The following is a 20,582-nucleotide window of genomic DNA, read 5'->3' on the forward strand; positions in this document are numbered from 1 at the left end:
TTCTTTTGATTTTTCTGGTAGAAATAGTTCGATTCAGTACAATGGCACTTTAAAAACTAGATTTGCAAGTTTTAGAGGAGATCAAAGTGAATCATCAGATTACTTGTGCATGGATGGTGATGATGATCCTTTATGGTAAAATACATGCTTCCATTAACAAAAGAGTGATATGGATTGATGACAGTGGTGGTGATGATGATGATGATGATGACCTTGACATTGGCCATGTGCGCTAAAGTTCCTGTGACAGTGAAATGGAGCAAGAGTGGACTGATACAGACACAAGGAATGCAGACCTCTTTGATTCAGATGATGAAGAAAACAGCATTGTGAGTACATCTTTGACTAGTAAAAATGTTGCAAAATGGCCCACAACCAAATGGACCGATCCCACGCGAGAACTACGTACAACTGGGTCGGAAAATATAGTGAAGCTTTTGGCAGGGGTGAAATGTATTAGACAAAATGCCAGCCTTGCCTTTTACTGTTGGAAATTATAACAAATGAAATGCTACAAGATGCTGTGAAATGCATAAAGGCTAAAATGCAAGTAAAATGCTCTGTATACACCAATAGCCATGTTCAAAAATGTATTTGGCACCTCACTAGATGAACTAAAAGTCTTCATAGGTCTGCTGCACTTTGTACAGATTTGTCATGGTGATCACAGGAATGCAAAGGACTTGCGGAAAAGTGATGAGCAAAAATATGGCATAAAAGTTTATGCCTTTGTAGATGCAAGGATTTATTATTCTTTCCATTTAGACATTTATCCTGGAAATCTGCCATCAGGTCCTTATTTGTACAGTAATAAACCGAATGATGTTGTGAGCAGACTTGTTGCTCCATCTCCCAAGCCAATGAGAATGTGACATTTGGCAACTGGCTTAGTTTCCAGTTGATGTTACCTTTGCTAGCAGAGTGCAAGTTGACCATCACAGGAGCTGTACCGGGAACAGGAACAAAACAGAAATTCCAAATGAAGTGTTGCAAATTCAAAACAAAGCATTGTATAGTACAAGCTTTGAATTTCATGGGGCTCCCGTAGGGCAAAGAAAAGCAAACTGGCACTACTGGTGTCAACGTTTCACCGTGATGGCAATACTGATAATACTGACGATACGGAAGCCTGAGATGGAAACTTTCAACAACAAAACCAAACATGGAGTAGATGCTATTGATGAGTTATACAGCGGTTGTGATGTCACTTGAAACACAAAGCACTGGCCAACGGTTGTGTTTTATTTGATCCTAAACATGTGTAGCATAAATAGCTTGATAGTTCACAAAGAAAATAACCAGTGCAAAATATCATAAAGAAATTTTCTTACAGGATTGGGACTGGAGCACATAAGAGATCATTTACAGCAGAGGAGAAACAAAATATTTCTGCCCAGGGAGCTATGCAAAAAAAATTGTGGAACACACTGGTGAGCTGACAGGTGAACAGACAGGCTCAGCACCACAAAGACCTGCTGTACAAAAACAGGAAAACAAAAAAGATGTCAACTGTGCCCCACAAGGAAGTACAGGAAAACAAAACATACGTACTACCAGTGTCAGCAATACTTGCATGTGGGACATGCAGCTGTCATGTGTGAAGGCTGCCTTGGGTGTGACAGTTGAAGCAGTGCTTATCTCTGTGGTAGACTTTTGCTTGTGTTTATACTATAGTTTTTACAGTTCTTTATGTTTGATGTTATCTTCTGAGTTTTGTAAGCAAGCAAATGGCTGATATGAAAGTGTTTATGTCTATCTTAAGCACTCATTACATATTTGATATTGTATTTTATTGATATCTTATTTCCCTGCTAAGTGTATGTTGCACAATAGAGTGGGAAGCTCCTCCTGACAGAACAGGAAGAGAAGAGAGGTAACAAGACTGCCACATAGGGAAGGAAAGCTAACTAAGCACACGTGCTACCTGTATAAGGGAGACGTGTGCATGGAACATGCAGTTGTCATGTGTGAAGACTGCCCTGGGTGTGACAGTTGAAGCAAAGTTTATTTTTGAGGTAGAGTTCTATTAACATTTTCATTGCAGTTCATATAGGAATTTATTTCTGATGTTATCTTTTAGGTCTTATAAGCAAGTACAAGCTGATGTAAAAATGTTGCTGTCTACTCTAAATACACTGTACAGTACATAGTAAGAATTTAATAATTTATTTTATTAATATTTTATGTTCCTATTAACTACACACTGTACAATATAATAAGAACCTCCTGACAAAACAGCAAGACCCCTGAGATGTCAAGTATGCCCTACAAAAAGGCCAGGAAAGCAAAAGACATGTGCTGTCAGTGTAAGTGATGCGTGTGCATGGAACGTACGGTTGTCACGTGTGCAGACTGCCTTAGGTGTGATAATTGAAGTAAAGATGATTTTTTTGTAGAGTGCTATTGGTATTTTCATTGTAGTTCATATGGAAATTTATTTCTGATGTTCTTTTTTAGACCTTATACACTAAAAACTAGTTGATACTGAAAATGTTGATGCTTTTTTATAAACAATAAATATTAAAAACTCAATACTTTATTTTTGTGATTTTTTTCTTGCTAAGCACTCATTATTTAATATAATAAAATGCATAAAATCAAAATTAATAATTCATCCATAGAAACAGTCTAAAGAATCAACATTGGGTCTGGCAGACCCACATTTATGCACCTTGAGGACAAAATTAGTTTTATGCTCCAAGACTACTATTTACATTTCTACCATCATTATGCTATGTTGGTATATGCTTTCTCCAAGACTACAAAAGCTTTCTCTACAGTTCTCTTTTCTCATTAGCCCTTTCCAGAATTGTCCTTATCCGCATGTCTCCAAACAGTCCCTCCAAGGCAACCCAGACCCTGTCCACTGTGCAGCTCAAAGCTCATCCAGTCTCCACTTATTACCTAGTTCCAATGTCCCTTCTAAACTGTTACAGGAGCACCCTACTTCTCAGGAGCAAAATTTCTACTCATCTGCTGAGGATGCTATAACAAAACACCAGACTGGCTGGCTTAATCCAACGGACATTTATTTTTTCACACTTTTTTTTAGTAAGGGTCTCACCATGTAGTTCAGAGTGACCTCAAACTTGCCATGTAGCTCAGTTTGGCCTGAAACTCACAATCCTGCCTTTGCCTCCTGGGTGCTGGGGTTACAGGAGTGCATTACCACACCAGGTTTTTCTCATAGTTTTGAAGGCTTAGAAGTCCAACATCAAGGTGCCATCGGGGTTAGTTTCCGGTAAGGACTCTCTGGCCTCTAGGTAGTCATCTTGTCCTGGGGTTGCATCTCCACATGACTCCAAGTGTATGTGGTGATGGGGGACACGGCATAGTTTTGGTGCTTCTCCCACTTCTGATAAGAGCACTGGTTCTAGCAGAGTAGGCTCCCACCTTGTAAGTTCATTTAACCTTTATAACCTATTCATAAGTTCTATCTTAAAATATAATCACATTGGGGGTTAGAGCTTCAACATGAGAATTTGAAGCAAGGGAAAAACCCAGTGCATAATTAGAAGCTGCAGTCCCAGAATACTGGTCCCAATGCCCTATCCAAGCTCTGTGACCTGGGCTAAGTCGCTTCTCCTTTCTGAGACTGAATTTCTGAGCAACGCTCTCGGAATGGAAACAGCCACCTCCAACCCATCTCACTCAGGAGCTGTGAGATGACGGTGACAGTTCTGGGCCAAGTAAGACGTGCTGAAGTGACATGCACGATTCTGTGAGAAAATCTTGCATCAGACATATGAATGTCACACATGAAAATTCCATTTGCTGACATTCTGTTGATCCATATTTAATCAGCAAGTACCCCTAAAAATTGGGAGGTGGCTCATAAGAAGAAAAGCGCAGTGGTTAGTGCAAAAGCAAGAAATCAGAAAGATCCCAGTTCTGTCTGTCACACTCACTCTTCTCTCACTCTCATATGAGGGAGCAAGTACATATACAAATTTGACCCCTTAAGAAGCCCTCCCACTTATTTGTAAAGAATGTGCATGCTATTTATAAAGAATCCTACTTCTCTACATAATCTTTAAAATATTCATGACATTCAACCTACTAATTACATTTCTGGGAAACCATCCTAAAATAATACACAGTAGTTCACACACAGATTTATGGACTAGAATGTTCACAGTGGGTTATTTATAATAGTGAAAATTTTGGAAACAACCTAAATATTTAACTGTGAAGGAACAGTTCATAAATCATGTAATATCCCTTGTGATACATTATTATGCAGCCACTTAAAATGATGAGACTTTATGCTCTGATTTAAGTGAAAAAGAAGGATCCAAAATTATATTTAAGCATGAGCTCAGTAACAGTCATTTTTTAAAAGACTGGAAGAAAACATGCAAAAAATGTTAGCAGTGTTTGCTTTTGTATGGTAAGAATATGGATACATTTTTAAAGTTTTATGCAGGCATTTTCACTGGTCCTTTTTTCACTTTCATTTTCTGTAATAATTACTACTTGAGCAATGGGAGGTAGATAAAGGGTGAACACTAAGGGAGAAATTTCACCTGCTTTGAGCAGAGTTTTGGATTCTTAACCTCTCTGCTTATGGTTCACTTTCTCTCTGTGATGTTGGGGAAACTGAGCCTGAGTTCTATCGTTCAGTTTCCGTATGGCGAGTGGTGGTAACTATTTCTCTCCAGCTGTAGTATATGCTGCTGTGGTTAGGGTCCCACCGGGGGGCTAAATCCCTTTTCTGTCCCTTATTAGCTGTGTGACACTAAGCAAAGAAACCAGCTTTTCTGTGAGCCTATTGCCTTGATCTCTAAAGAATGATGGTATGACACTGCCTGGCTCATGAGGTTGCTGAGATTTTGACAAGTGTTTAGAATAGCACCAAGTCAGCAGATGCTTTTTATATTGCCCTCATGTTCCTGCTACTAAGTACCAATAGGTAGGGTACTAGTCACAGTGCTGGGCTTAAACTTTTAGTTATGCACGCATGAAGCGTCTAAATGTGTACAGCACTTCATAGCAAGTTTTCTATCAACAATAGGCCACATATATGATAGCGGTTCCATAAGATTACAATGATCTGAAAAATTCCTATCACCTACTGACACCACAGTCACTGTGATGTCAGAGCACAACACACTGCTCACGTGTTTGTGGTGATGCTGGTGTAAACAAACCTTCTACACTGCCAGCTGCATAAAAGGATACCACACAATTATGCAATGTACATAATACTTGAAATAGATGAGTATGGCACTAGTATATGTATTTGTTATACTGTACTGTTTAACGTTATTTTAGAGTGTATTCTTTTTACTTATTAAAAAAAGTTTTCTGTAAAGCAGTCTGCCATGTTCCTCCAACCTCATCCGTCTCATATTTACCGTGTCTCTTGATGGAATCATGACAAGTGACTGATCCAGACCATCAAGGTTCATGTAGGTACCATGATATTTATCTAAGAACAAACTCATTAATGCCAACTTTCTTAACTATAGCCCCATCTTTAATCCCCTATGACTGTACTCATGTTGTAGTATCAAAAGTCATGATCTTGCTATACTGTCTCTGTCATTTTCTTACTTCCTTGTGCTAGATTTCTATGAATGAGAACGGGACCTTTTCTTCTCTCCACCCTGCAGCACAGTTGTCTTAGTTATCTTCTTGTGGCTGTGACAAAAGCCCAACACCCACAAGTTAAAGAACGAAAGGTTTATATTGGCTCACAGTTTGTACAGGTTTCAGTCCACTGTCAGCTGGCTCCAAGGCAGGGTGGTGCGGTAAAGGAGAAACAGTCCACGGTATGCCAGACAAAAAGAAGCAGAGCCTTCCTTCTTCTTTTTATTCCATCCAGGCTTCAAGGCTATAGGCTGGTGCCGCCCACACCCAGGGTGGGTCTTTCCACTTCAGTAAATCCATTATACACACCAAGAATTACACTAAACCAGTCTGTGGACTAAACTAGTATCGTACACCCATGATCCCATCACTCACAAAAGCTCCACTTATGAGCACCTGAGGCTTTGGGGTAACACTTAGATATAAACCATAACAACAATAAAAGTTTAGTTAAGTAAATTATAAATTAATTAATGGTAACTACGGTATCTCATTCTGGCTCAGCACAAAGTTCCAAGTCACTAAGGGAAGAACTGCTTTCACTGGCTCCTGCTACTGAAACAATATTGGCCATGTGATAACTTACTTAGCTTTGTGAGCTGTTTTCCCAGCAACAAGCTCTTTCTTTTAAGATCTTTCATACAAGTCCTATTTCTTCGGGTATAATATATGTCCATTAACATTGTTCATTTTCAGGCTACAATTCTATGAGTTTTGGCAAACACATCCAACTAAATAACCATTTCCACAATCAAATTTACCCCCAAAACTTCCCTATCTTTTCATGTTCAAACTTTCCTCAATTCCTGGCCGTCACTGATCTGCGTTCCCATAGTGTTGCTGTTTTTAGAATGCCATGCAAATGGAACCATACAGCATGTAGACATTCAAGCCTGTCTTCTTTCACATAGTATATCTAAGATTCACCTATATCATCTCATGTATCAATAGTTCCTTTTAATTGTTCAGTAGTATTTCACTGTATACATGTACCATAGTTCAACCATTCACCAGTCCAAGGCCATTTGGTTTTGTGGTAATTGAACCCAGAGTTTAACACATGTTTAAGCAGGTGATCTAGTGCTGAGATACAGCCCCAGCCATTTTTATTTTATTTATAGGCATAGTCTCACTAAATTGTCCAAGCTGAGATCTCAAACTTGAGCTCTAGTTTCCTCAGCTTCTCCAATAGCTGGCATTATAGGTGTGTGCCACCAGTCCTGGATTTAGATTTTCCTCAGTTTTGATAATTATGAATATTATATACATATTCAGGTCACTATAAATGTTCAAGTATTAAGTGAACATAAGCGTTCATTTCTCTGGGATAAAATAGTAGAACTGCTGGATATTGCATCTCAGTATATGTTAAACTCTGTAAGAAATTACAAAAAATATTTTTCAATTTTTGCTCTATAATTTTGCATTCCCATCAACAATGTATGAGAGTTTCAGTGGCTGTGCTTCCTTGCCAGGACTTAGTACTAGCAATTCTTTTTATTTTAGTCATAGCATTAGATTACCCAGCAACTACCCTGCTCTTCAAATGCTCCCTGAGGTAGCCCTGCTAGTGTTACTGGATCCATTTTGATGGACAGAATTAAAGTCAAAGTCAGGTCTTGTACTCAAATGTCTTGGAAATGTTGAAGACTTTAGTCTTAATTCCAGGTTTTTTTTCCCAGTGATCCATAGGAAAAGCCAATTGCTCCAATTCTTTGAAAACTCATAAAGCTCTTAAAATCATCAACAAGGATTTTGTTGAGCTCCTATTATATTCCTGAAATCTGCTAAAATCTATAGAGATGTCTGAGGTGAGCTCCACTATAACACTTATCATAGGGAGAGGTGGATTAAAAAAAAAGAGGAAGTAAGAGCTGGGCAAGTAGATTAAATGACTAAGAGAGTAATCAAGTTTCTTGGTGTGATTTGGGACTTTTGATTTATCATCATTGGGCACTGTCCCCAGGGTTGCTCAGAATCACCATCACTATTAATTATCAAGCACTTTGTTGCTAAGCAGAACACCTACAACATCTGATTTAATGTACATAATAATCCTATGAAAGGATATTAGGTCAAACCCCGAGAAACTGTGATTTCTTAGGTGATATGGTTTGGATGTGAATTACCCCTCAAATATTCATGTGTTGAGGAGCTGGTCCTATTATAGCAGAGCTGGGTGGTAGAATGGGACCTTTCAGAGACGGGGTCTAGAGGAGGTGCTTGGGTCAACTGGGGGTACACTCTCAGAAGGGATGTTTGGAGTCCAGCCTCCCTGGTTTCTTGCCCGGCTCTACAATCTCTTGCTCTCATACACACTTCCACCATTGTATGCCATGTATCATGAGGTCCTCACCAAAGCCAGACTGATGCTTTTGAATCTCCAAAGTGTGAACTAAACAGATCTTTTTTCTTGCTGAAGCTGGCTAGCCTCTGGTATTTCATTGTTTTAAAATTTATTTATTTATTTATTTATTTTGTGTTGCTGGGGGTCGAACCCAGGGCCTTGCACATGCAAGGCAAGAGCTCTACCACTGAGCCACATCCCAAGCCTGGGTATTTCACTATTTTAATGAAAAGTGGACTACACAGTCAGAAACAGTGAAACAATGGCAATATCATAGCGGTCAATCTAATAACAACACTTACAATGGATCAGTTAAAGCCCAATGTGTTATCTCATTGCTTCGTCAGGAAAAGCCTGTGCGAGTGGTACTACTGATGTTCTACTTTAGGGATGAGGTGACTGAGGCTGATGGTGGCAGTAGAAAAGTAACTCAAGAATGTTCATACGGCTGCTGGTTGGAGAGAAACCTAGATTCAGGCTCACTAGAGTAACATTAAAGCCACTGGTTACAACCACAGTGCTACTCTGGTACAAGCATGGGTTTGGAGAGGAAGTTTCCTGTGTGAGGCTGTGAGGTCTGTCATGCCCCAGATAAGAAGGCATCTCAGCTTCAAACTCCAGGCCAAGCCATTTTTTATTTTTCACTGCTTCCTTGTTACTCTGGAAATTGGGCTAAATTCAGCCTGTCCTCAGACTAGCTTTAACCCTGGTGGTACCCCTCAGCTGGCAGAACAGCCAGCAGGGAGTCATCAACACCTATTTGCTACCACATGACCCTGAAAGAAAAAGAAATACTTTTAACTAATAAACTGTATTTGTAGAACAGTTTATGGCTCACAACAAAACTGAGAGGTACAGGGAGTTTTCACACGGCCCTTTCCCCACATGCACACACACCCATGATGAGCATCAGTAGTACAATCCACTACTGAACCTGATATAGTACATCATTACCACCCAAAGTCCGGAGTTCACTTGAGCTTTCACTCTTGGTGTTCTATGGGTTTTGAGAAATGTGTGACATGAATCCACCATGATAGTTACATACAGAATAGCTTCTCTATACTAAAATCCTTCTGCGCTCTGTCTGGTCCGCCCTTCCACCCAACTCTTGGCAACCACTAACTTTTTCACTGTCTCCATAGCTTTGCCTTTTCCAGAATGATATAGTTGGAATCATATAGCAAGCAGCCTTTTAAAATTGACTTCTTTTATTTAATAATATGCATTTAAGTTTGTTTCTTGTCTCTTCATGGTCTTATCACTCCTTTATTTCATTATCTAGGACTGTTATAGTTTTCTCATCTGTCCACCTGCTGAAAAACATCTTGGTTGCTACAAAATTTGGAACAATTATGAATAAAGCTGCAAAAAATATTTGTGGGCAGGTTTTTGATTCATTTGGGTAGATATAGGAGCATGACTGCTGGATGCTATGCTAAGAACTATTTAGTTTTATCAGAAACTGCAAAACTCTCTTTGAAAGAGGCGGTGCTGTTTTGTATACCCAGCATCAATGAATGAGAGTTCCTGTTGCTCCACACCATCACCAACACTGATGTTGTCAGTGTCTGGGATTTGGGCCATTCCAATAAGTGTGCAATTATAGTTTGCTGTTTTAACTTGCAGTTCTCAACATATGACCTGAACATCTTCTCTTATATCCTTTTTTATGTATCTACTTTGATGAGATGTATGTTCAGCTATTTTGCTCATTTTTAATCATGTTGTTCATTGTTATTATTGAGATTTAGGTGGTTTTTCTATATCTTGGATAATAGTGTTTCGTCAGATATATGTTTTGAAGTTACTTTCTTAAGATAGATTTTGTTTTTGATAGGTCTGGTGGCATATGCATGCAATCAATCCTAGTTCTTCAGGTGACTGAGGCAGGAGAATTACAAATTTTAGGCCAGCATGTGCAACGTAACAGCCTCTGTTCTCAAACATAAAAAAGCTGGGGCTGTACCTCAGAGCAAAGGCTCTGGTTCAATCACCAGTACTGTAAAAAAAAAGAGAGAGAGAGAGAGAGAGAGAGAGAAGGAGGATTAGGAGAATAATAATATAGAGATAGAGGAACACATACTAATTACACATATTTGTGGATCTGTTATTCAGTCTTCCATGACTGCAACAAATATTTGTGATGATCATCTTATAAAAAGAAAAGATTTATTTGGTTCACAATTTTAGAGCTTTCAGTTCATGGCTGATTGGCCTGCAGTGGAGCATCTCAAGCACATGGTGGAGGACAGCCATTCCCCTGATGGTTAGGATGCAAAAGACAGAAAGGAAGAGACCAGAGTTCCACAGTTTCCATCAAGGGTACATCCCCATTTGTATCAGTCAGCATTTACTAGAGAAACAGATATAACACAGGATGTACAAATGTACAATAAATTACAAGTTTGGCTTACGATGGTCAGCCACAGAGGTAGAGAAGGAAGTGTGCAGAGGGTGTCTGTACGCTGGAGATTGAAGAGCCCAGCCCCAGGCCTGGAGCTCACTGCTGTGTCCGTGCAAGTCCATATCAGGAGGCTGATGAGTCTGCAACGGAATGCTAAAGAATCTGCAATGAAGGGTGGAGAGCCTAGACGGGAAGGCTGAAGAGTCCCAGGCTAAAGCCAAACAGTCTGAACCAGAAGCCAGGAGCTGACCAAGCTGAAGGAGAAGACTGGAGCCCCTCCAAAGAACCAGCAGCCAGTCCTTTCTGAATTCCCTTTTTAAATACAGCCTACCCACTCTGGGGGTTGGGGGTGGTCCTGTGCACCCACACCCTCTGCGTGCCTTCCCTCTCGCACAGGCTCAGGATGAATACAAAGTAAGTACCTTGGCTCCCTGCTGAGTCACGTAGTTAAACTTCTCAAATTGACACAATAAACAACATCCCAGAAGGGGAAGGGCATGTCCTTTTTACCCCAAGATGCAGAACTGCCGAGTCACTTAGCCAAACCTCTAGACTCCTCAAGTTGACACAATGTATCAACCATAACACCATTGATATAACTTCCTCACACAAAGTCTCACTGCTTAAGGGCTCACCACCTTCCAATAGCACTTGTGGGTTGGAGACCAAGCCATCAACACCTGAGCCGTGGGAGGACATTTCAGATCAAACCACAGCAACGGGCCACAGAATGACACATCAGTACATGTGTACTGGGTACTGATCAGATCACAGTAACTGGTTCATTATCATCTCAGACATACATCATTTCTTTGTGTTGGGAACATCCAAAATCCTCTCTGCTGGCCATTTCAAATATTCAGTTAATTTGTCTATCATCACTATTATACTCTACTAGGAAACATTAAACATTATTTTCTATCCAGCTGTATCCCTGTACCCACTACCTATCCTCTCTCAATCCTTCTTCCCAGTATGCTTCTCAGGCTTCAATAAACTCTATTCTATTCTCCATTTCTTTGACAACATTTTAGCTTCTACGTTTGAACGCGAACATAAAGTAGCTATCTCTCTGTACATATTTTACCTAACATGGCTTCTAGCTCCACTCACGTTGCAACAAGTGCTTAGTCTAACTGAAGGCTTGTTAACTTTTCAAAAAACAACTTTTATCTTGTTAATCTTTCATATTGTGCTATGCTTTTGTTTTTTAGTCTCTATTTTGTTTATTTCTGCTCTGCTCTTTGTTATTTCTTTCCCTCTTCTCATTTTGGTTTTTTTTGTTGTTGTTGTTCTTCTTCTTCTAGCTCCTTGAGTTGCATCATTAGGTTTTCCACTTGAAATCTTTCTTTTTATTGCTATAAACTTCCCTTAGTAATAATTTTGCTCTACACCATAATGTTTGGTATGTTGTGTTCTCATTACCAGATATTTCAAGAAAAATTTTAAATTTCCCTTTTGAGCACTTCACTGACCCCTTTGTTGTGCAAGAGTATATTGTTTACTTTCTAGGTATTTGTGCAATGTCTGAAGTTCTTTTTATTTCTAGCTTTGGTGAAAGAAGATACATGCTATGCTTTCAATTTTTGTAATTTGTCAAGGCTTTTTTGTGGTTTACCATGCTCTACCTCAGAGATTGTTTCATGTACTAATGAGAATAAGGTGTATTCTGCAACTGTTGAATCAAATGATCTGACTGGATGGGGTAGCACATCCGTGTAATCCCAGCTACTCAGGAGGCAGGAGCTGGAGGATCATAAGTTTGAAGCCAACCTGGACAACTTGGTGAGATCCTGTCTCCAAAAAAAAACAAAAGTTATTAAATAAAACAAAAAGTGGTAGAGTGCTTGCCTGGCACACTTGAGGGCCTGGATTCAATCACCAAGCAGGAAAAAAATTCTATAAATATCTTTTAGATCTGTTTGATCTGCAGTATATTTTAAGAGATCTCTTAGATCTCTTAGATCTGTTTGACCTGTAGTATATTTTAACTGCAACATTTCTTTATTGATTTTCTTTGCCTGGATGATCAGCCCATTGATGAAAGTGGTGAGGTCCTTCACTGCTGTTCTATTAGAGCTTCTCTTTTCAAATCTAATGTTTAGCCAGGCATGGTGGCACACACCTGTAATCCCAGCACTCGGGAGGATGAGGCAGGAGGATCATTGAGAGTTTGAGGCCAGCCTGGGCTATGAAGTGAGCTCAAAACCAGCCTGAATTGCATGGTGAGACCCTGTCTCAAAAAATAAATAAATAAATAAATAAATAAATAAATAAATAAATTTTATTTAATAAATGAATAAATAAATGTTTGCCCCGCATAACTGAGTGCTCAAGCACCATGTGCATATATAACTGTTATTTCTTCTTGTTAAATGGATGTCTTTATCATCAGTTACGTTCTTTGTCTTTTTTTAAAGTTTTTGATTTAAAGTCTATTTTATGTGATGTGAGTACTATAAAGCTGTGCCTGCTTGCTTTTAGTTTTCATTTGCATGACATATTTTTCCATTGCTTTACTTTCAGTAATGTATCTTGTTACAGGTGAAGTGAGTTTTCTTATAAGCAGTATTTTGTTAGTTTTCTTTTAAAAATCTATTCAGCCAGTCTATCTTTTTAACAGAGGAATTCAGTGTTTACAGTCAAAGTTATCACTGATGAGCAAAGATATACTGCTTTCATTCTGTTCATTTCTTCTGGTTGTTTTGCTTGTCTTTTGCTCCTTCCTTCCTCTCCCGTTCATCTTTGTGGTTCAGTGATCTTCTGTAATGATAAGCTTTGTGTACCTGCTCTGCTGTTGAGTTTTGTACTTCTGTAGGTTTTCATGGTGGCAGTTACCATCTTTGTGCTTCTAGCATAGGCCTCACATAAGCACTGTTTGGAATGCTAGTCTGGTGGTGATGAATTTCCCCAGTTGGGTTTCTTGGAAAGTCGTTATTTCTCCTTCCTTTCTGAAGGACAGTTTCGCTAGGTATAATATTCTTGGTTATCAGTTTTTTTCCTTTCAGGACTTTGAATATATCATCCCATTCTTTCTTGGCCTATAAAGCTTCTGCTGAGAAAACCTCTGTAGATCTAGTGGGGATTCCTCTATACATGATTTTTTGTGTTCTTTTTAGAATTCTCTCTGTCTTGGACTTGTGGCAGATTATAATATGTGGCAGAAATTATCTATTCTACTCAAATATATTAGCAGTTCTTTGAGCTTTCTGGAGCTATATTTTTCCAAGATTTAGAAAGTTTCCAGCAATTATTTCATTGAATAAGATTTGCTCTGTTTTGTTTTTGGTAGTGCATGCTAAGCAGGTAGTCTACCACTGAGCTATAGACTAAGCCCTTGAATAAGTTTTTGAATACCTTTTCCCTTCTCTTCTCCTGGAACATTATAATGTGACAGTTTTATAACTTCATGCTATCCCATAAGTCTCAATGCTTTCTTTATTTTAATTTTTTTCAATTCTGTTATTGAAGCTTTCAACTATGTTTTTTATTTATTGATTTCTTTGTATCCAAGATTTTTAATTGGCTTTTTTATTATTTCTGTTTGCTGAGTTGTGTGCACAAAAAGGTATCAAAAATCATACTCAGTGCAGATGCTGAATAAATCCCTTTATACCTGCTCCTTATGCATCCTGGTAATTCTATTTCCACAGTGGGAGGCAGCTAACTGCTATGCAATTCTCTGAGTAGGGTGGGTCCTTCTAGGACCCTGTCGGGTGGCATACTGAATCAAAGCCCTGCAGTTTTGTTTATCTGAGAAACTGTAATTTCTCCTTCACTTTTGTTTTGTTCTGCTTTCTGAGGCAGGCTCTTGCTATATTGTTCAGGTTGGCCTTCAGCTCATTACGTAGCCAGGCTGCCCTCAGACTCCCAGTAGTCCTCTTGCCTCAGCCTCCAAAGAGCTGGTCTCGTAGGCATGCATCACCACGCATGGCTATCCTTCATTTCCGAAGGATAATTTCACTGGGCACAGAACTGTAAATTGTGAATTTTTCTCTTAACACTTGAGATATTAATGCCGTTCTCTTTAACTTTGAATAGTGTCTAAAAGTTGGCTGTAATTCTTTGCTTCTCCCTCTGGTTTCTTCCAAGAATTTTTATGTTTGATTTTCTGAAATTTGAACAATACAAGCCTACATGCAGTCCCCCCCCCCCCGCCCCGTGTGTGTCATGCTTGGTGTTTTCTGAGCTTCCTGGACGTATGGTTTGGTGTCTGACATTAATTTCGGGAAATTCTCAGTCACATTGCTTCAAATGTTGCTTCTGTTTCTCTCTTCTGATAGTCGCATTTCATGCATTTATAAATTTTGTAGCTGTTTCACAGCTCTTGGATCCTTTTTTGCAGTCATTTTTCTCTTTGCTTTTCAGTTGTGAAAGTTTTTAGTGTTACATCTTCAAGTGCAGAGACCCTTCCTTCTGCCATGGCCCATCTACTAAGTATTCTTTAAAAACATTCTTCACTTTTGGCAGTGTTTCTTACCTATAGCATTTTTAAGCTTTTCTTGATCTTCTGTCTCGCTTTAGATTACTTATCTGTTCTTTTAAGCCCACTTTTTCCATTACACCCCTTATCACTGTGGTTGTAGATTTTTACCACACCTGGCATGAAAGGCTCTAACATCCTTACCATATATGACTATGGTCTTGGTGATCGTTCAGTCTCTTCAAACTGTGTTTTTTATGTCTCAGTGCAACATGCAATTTTTATTGAAACATGGACATGATGTACAAGGAATGGAAGTGAATAGATTTCTGGGATTGTAGTGGAGGTGAGTGCGGCGCATTCTATAGTCCGGTGAGTAGGTCTTGGTCTTTCAGGAAGCCTGTGCCCTTGGGCTCTGAGGGACACCAGTGTGCACCTCCCCCTTAAGGGGCTAGAAGATGGCTGCAAGGGGCTGGAGTTGCGCATTCCCTTTTCACCGTATGGAAGATTAAAATGAACTACTGTTGCATTTCCTTTCCTACTGGTAGATTAGGCTTTGATAACAGCCCAGCAGGTTAGCTCCTGGTAAAATATTTTCTCCTGAGGTTAGGCCTTAACTAGAACAAAACGGTTTGGCATATTTCAGAATGATTCTTTTTGCCCTCCTTCTCCCAAAGTAAAAGCAGTTCTTCCTCAAACTTTCACTATGGGGACTTAGTACAAATCCTAAAGCTAACATTCACAAAGGAGTGGGAACCCTTGCTATGAACTGCATCCCCATGGAGTACTTAACTCTCAGAAACGTCCCCACTGTTTATCTAGCAATCTTTGATTACAGTTCTAGTTTTCTAAACCCAGCACTTGCTGAAGGTTTCTGCTCCAGGGGTTGTGACTCTTTGTATCAGCTCTGTCCTCCAGTTTAGGGGACAGTAGTTTGTCGTGTAACTTCACTTCTCTAATGGACCTAAGCAGAGTTGTTGATTATTCAGTTTGCTAAGCCTTTTCTTGCCATTAGAATGGAGTGGTGATTCCTAAGCTTTTTGCATGCCAGACTGGAAGCCGGAAGTCAAATATTTTTGACAGAGATAATGAAAAACGTATGCTAGGAGTCTGCTTCCGGCAGCTGTTTCCCTTCTGCAGCTACCAGCTGCCATCCCCGCAGGCTGTTATTTTTTTTTTTTTCCTGTCCTGATAGAGTCTTGCTGGGATTCAAAGATTGTAGCAATCTTTTCCAGAGACATTTCATTGCATTATCTTATTTGAGCCATTTGAAAAGCCATGTGAGCTGAGCCCTAGTGATCCCATTTCAGAGAAGAGGAAATTGGCGTTCCAGGCCATGAACAATTTCCTAAATTAACCCGGCCAGGACAATCTCAAGAGGAAAAGAGCCGGGGAGGTATAGCACTCTATGCGGGTGTTTGATCCCATGTGGATGGAGGGAGAGGTACACGCTGCAGAGCAGCAACATTTTTGCATTTATTGCCATGCCCAGGGGACTTCAGTCTATGAATTTTTTATCCATCTTGATCATCTTGCTGGTTCTAATCTCACTGCAAAGCACTGCAAACTCCCTTGGAAATAAAGATGCCTAGTTAAGAGCTTCTGACTTCTAGAACCACACTAGTCGGAATATCCACATCCCTGCCATTGGTAGCAGGAAACAACCAGTATTATTTAGATGCCTGTTATAAATGCACCATCTCAGGCCCCACACCAGGCCTGCAGAATCAGAAGCAACTTTTTTTTCAGTACCAGGGATTGAACCCAGGGCCTCCTGCACACTGGGCAAATACTGGACCACTGAAGCACTTCTCCATCCCTCTTAAAATTTTATTTTGAACAGGGCCCCACTGAGTTATCTAGACTGCTGTTGAACTCACAATCCTCCTGCCTCATCCTGGGATTATAAGTATGGGACACCTTGCTTGAGAGAAGCCTCTGCAAAAGAAGGTGATTGGGGCTGGAGATTTAGCTCAGCGGCAAAAAGCGCCTGCCTGGCAAGCGGAAGGTCGTGAGTTCGGTTCCCGGTACCGGAGAAAAACCCAAAAATAAAAAAGAAGAAGGTGATTATATGCAAATTAAAATTTGAAAAGCGCTGTTAGAAGACAGTAAATAAAATTTCATTTTAGATAAGGCAAAAAAAATGGTTTTTTTTTTCCTGGCATGGAAACTAAGGGTTGAGGAAGCCCTGAAAAATGAGAGATTGTGTTACTGGATTTTTAACATATTTGACTTAGCCAACCAGGAAAACAGGTAAGGCACTTCGGGCACATTTTTTTGTTTTGTTTTTCTCTAAAATGTTACATTTTTCCCCCTCTCTTCCTGTCTTCCTGTCTCTTTCCCTTAGGCTGGAGAACTCAGGAGACTTCTCATGGCCCCAGGAATTGTTTCCTGCTTTTTCCACCAAGTGGGCGGGGGAGGAGGATGGATGGCCTCTGTTTTCCTTCCAGCCATAGGAGACCTACATACCCACTTCAAGTTTATTGTCCCTTTTCTTTCCTTCCCCCCATTTGTGGTCACTCTATGAGTGTGCGTTAAATAGCCAGACAACCTGTTATTATGCCCTTTTGCCTTTGCTCCTCTGTTCTGCATGATACTTTGCTTAGCTTTCTCACTCTTTTGGGGAAAAATAGCTGTTGGTGACTTGACCGACTGCCTAAGTAGCCATCTACCCCAGTTTACTCCCTTTGTGCTCAAAGTCTCATCTACATTTCACCCAGCTAGAGGGCCATTTCTTTCTCAAGGTTTCAACTTAATCAAGGTCACCATCTTGTCTCATCACGTGACTCAGTCATCTTGTCTTGTCAAGTGACTGGCCATCTGTTTTGGATCCATATGGGTTCCGCCATTTTTTTTTCCCTTCCTTGTTTTTTCTAACGAAATATGGATAATTTAGAAATTTATGCCTTATAGTCTAAGAAGAACAAAAAAAACCAGCCAGTAAAGCCTGACTCAAATGACAGTGAGTCAAAGGTAGACTCATCCTAGTTCTTAGGATTTTTAAAGGATTTTTTTTCTTAAAAATAAAGAAGTCTATACTGCTTTAAACAAAGTACTGAAGTATTTACTATCAGGTAAATGCAACAGATACTGTTTCTCAAGTGGGCACCATCCTGCCTAAACAGAGCTATCAAGTAGCTCCTTATGGCTAAGGGAGTACTGGTCAGGAGGGACTCCACCCTGATCTCGGGAGTTTCGAACAGCTAGTAGAGCCATCAAGTGGCTCAACCCCTTCTCCTACAGAGTTAGTGGGCCCCCATATGGAGAGAAGAAGCCCTCAGCAGGGCTTTCTCCTGTCCTTCTAGGAAGGATCAGCATCATCTTAGCTTCGGACAGAGATATTTGTCTAGTAAATACTTAAGCCTCACAAAGGATGCTTTGTGAACTCATCAGATCTTCTCCTTCGGCATGGGATGCCATTTTAAGGACCTAAGACCTAGTTGTCTTTCTGTGGGCCCTAAGGGGAGCCATGGGAAACCTCACGAGCCACGCCCTGCAGATTCCACCAGCTTTGCCACTACACCATGTCCTTGACCACTGGAAAAGGCTCAACCGTGCCAATTGAAAAAAGGAACAGCATATTTACTATTGCAAATAAAATTTCAGTTTAGGTATAGGAAGAGAACAGCTTATCTACAGTTTGGGTTCAGTATGAACTAAGAAATGGTGAGAGGTAGGTATGGGATGACAGTTTAAATTATGAGACTTTTTCAGTTAAACTGTTTCTGCTTAAAACATAGAAGGTGAAGTGAAATCTCTTATGTTCAGGCTTTTGTGACTCTTCATCAGGAAAATCCCCGAAACAGTGGTATTTAGAGTGATCCCTAGGAAGAGAGAAATATAACGATTCTGTCCTCAGATCTCCACCTGTCTCTCAGGGAGATATGAGTCTCTTACTTCTGTTTAATGAAGAAACTTCAGATGGGATCCCAGACACCTATAATTGATGGACATGGCCTTTCTGTGTTCAATAACTGGGATCTAGATGAGGGTCAAAACAGGAAGGCTAAGATTATAGCTGTCACAGTTGGCAATGCTTCCAACTCACCCCAGTCATCTAAGGGAAAACCCAAGGGCAACCAAGGTTCCTGTTTTAAGTGTAAGAATTCTAAACACTGTGCACATGACTACAGCAAGCTACTGCCTAGGCCTTGCTCTGAATGTGAGGCAGCCAATGTGTCTAACTCACAGCACCAGAGAACTGACTGACTGCTCCCAGAGAGGGGCTAGGCCAGCCAAAATCCTCATTTCCTATTCTGAAGAGGCCCAAGGGATCCTACAATGCTCCTGTCCAAGGACATTATCATTTCTCTGGGTAATACTTGGTGAATCCAATTCAGTTACTTCATTCTGTTTTGACTTACTTCTCTGGAACCTGCCTTTAGATCGATAGCCATAGTTGGGGTCAAGGGGACCCCTAGTTGGAGATTCTTTACTCCTGCTCTGACGTGTCATTTTGAAGGCCAAATGTTTAACTCTGAGTTTCTAATTGTCCCACAGTGTCCTGCTCCCTTCTAAGGAAATTTACGAGCAAAATTTGGGACAATTCTCAAATTCCAACAAAGGCCCAAACAAGTTTTGGGACTATGCCCGCTCTCCCTGACCTAACGAGCCGACAGGTAGATACTGCTGCATGGTATAATAAAATGCCTGACTTAAGAAAAGCCTTCTTCCTCTACATATCAGAAAGGAGATGAGTTGCTTTGGATGTCTTGACCCAAGCCTAGGATGAGAACTTTGGCATACTATTCAAAAAAGTTAGATGGGGGGCCTGCTGGATGGCCACTCTGCCTGAGAGCAGTAGCATCTACAGCTATGCTGACAGAGGAAACTATAAAAATAACTTTAGGATAGAAACTAGTATTCCTAACTCCCCATCAGGTCTGAGTGATTCTTGAGACCAAAAGTTACTTGTGGTTAACAGGGGAAAGGCTTGCCAAGTATTAGACCATGCTCTTAGACACCCCTGAGGTGATTATCAAACTTGCACTATTCCTAATCTTGCCTCCTTGATGCCTACAAGCCCAAAAGTTAGCTACTTTTGTGAACAAGCACTCTCCCAGACCTATGCAAATAGGCAGGACAACAGTGATCTGTGCATCCAAGACGATGAAGAGGCATGGTTCACTGATGAAACTCCTTCCCCCAGGGACCTCTGCTTAAATAGCAGTGCTCATGTCTCTTACATAGGCATTGAAACTCTTAAATTTGGGGAGTAAGGGGTCATTTGTGTTGAGTGCACAAATCACATGCCTGCTTTTGCAGCCATACCAAAAGTTTGGAATCCATATTTGAAGATGATCCCATCACCATAATTGTGGAGAGAAAAAGTAATTCAAGGATCAGAGATCTCAGCAGGACTACAGAAACTGTCTTGTTCCACAGACAAGATAATTATTTTATTTTATAGCTGGAGTTACCAGGGTTCAGGAAGAGGAAACTGACTTCCTCAAGGTCATGGACAAACTCTGAAAAGGAAGCCAAATTAGAAGCCTAAAATGATGAGTCTGCAAGGCAGTGGATATTGTGGCTGTCAGTGAGTTTATATGTTTTACTACCTCTGCATACCAATGTGAAATTCCTGCTTGTGACTTAGCTCAGTCAACTTTGGCTGATCTGGTTATACAGAAGGAAGTAGACAAAATGGGGAGAATGGGGCAATGAGTTCTAAGCAAATTTTTAAAACATATAAACAGGGCTATTTTAGGGTAAGGACTGGGAAGAAAGAAAACATTATGTATGAATTCCACCACTGTTTGTTAGAATGGGCAGACTTCCACAGAGGCCCCTAATAATCTGCAAAGGACAAAAGC

Source organism: Chinchilla lanigera, unplaced genomic scaffold (assembly GCF_000276665.1).
Source record: "Chinchilla lanigera isolate Chin_1 unplaced genomic scaffold, ChiLan1.0 scaffold00007, whole genome shotgun sequence".
NCBI classification, from domain to species: Eukaryota; Metazoa; Chordata; class Mammalia; order Rodentia; family Chinchillidae; genus Chinchilla; species Chinchilla lanigera.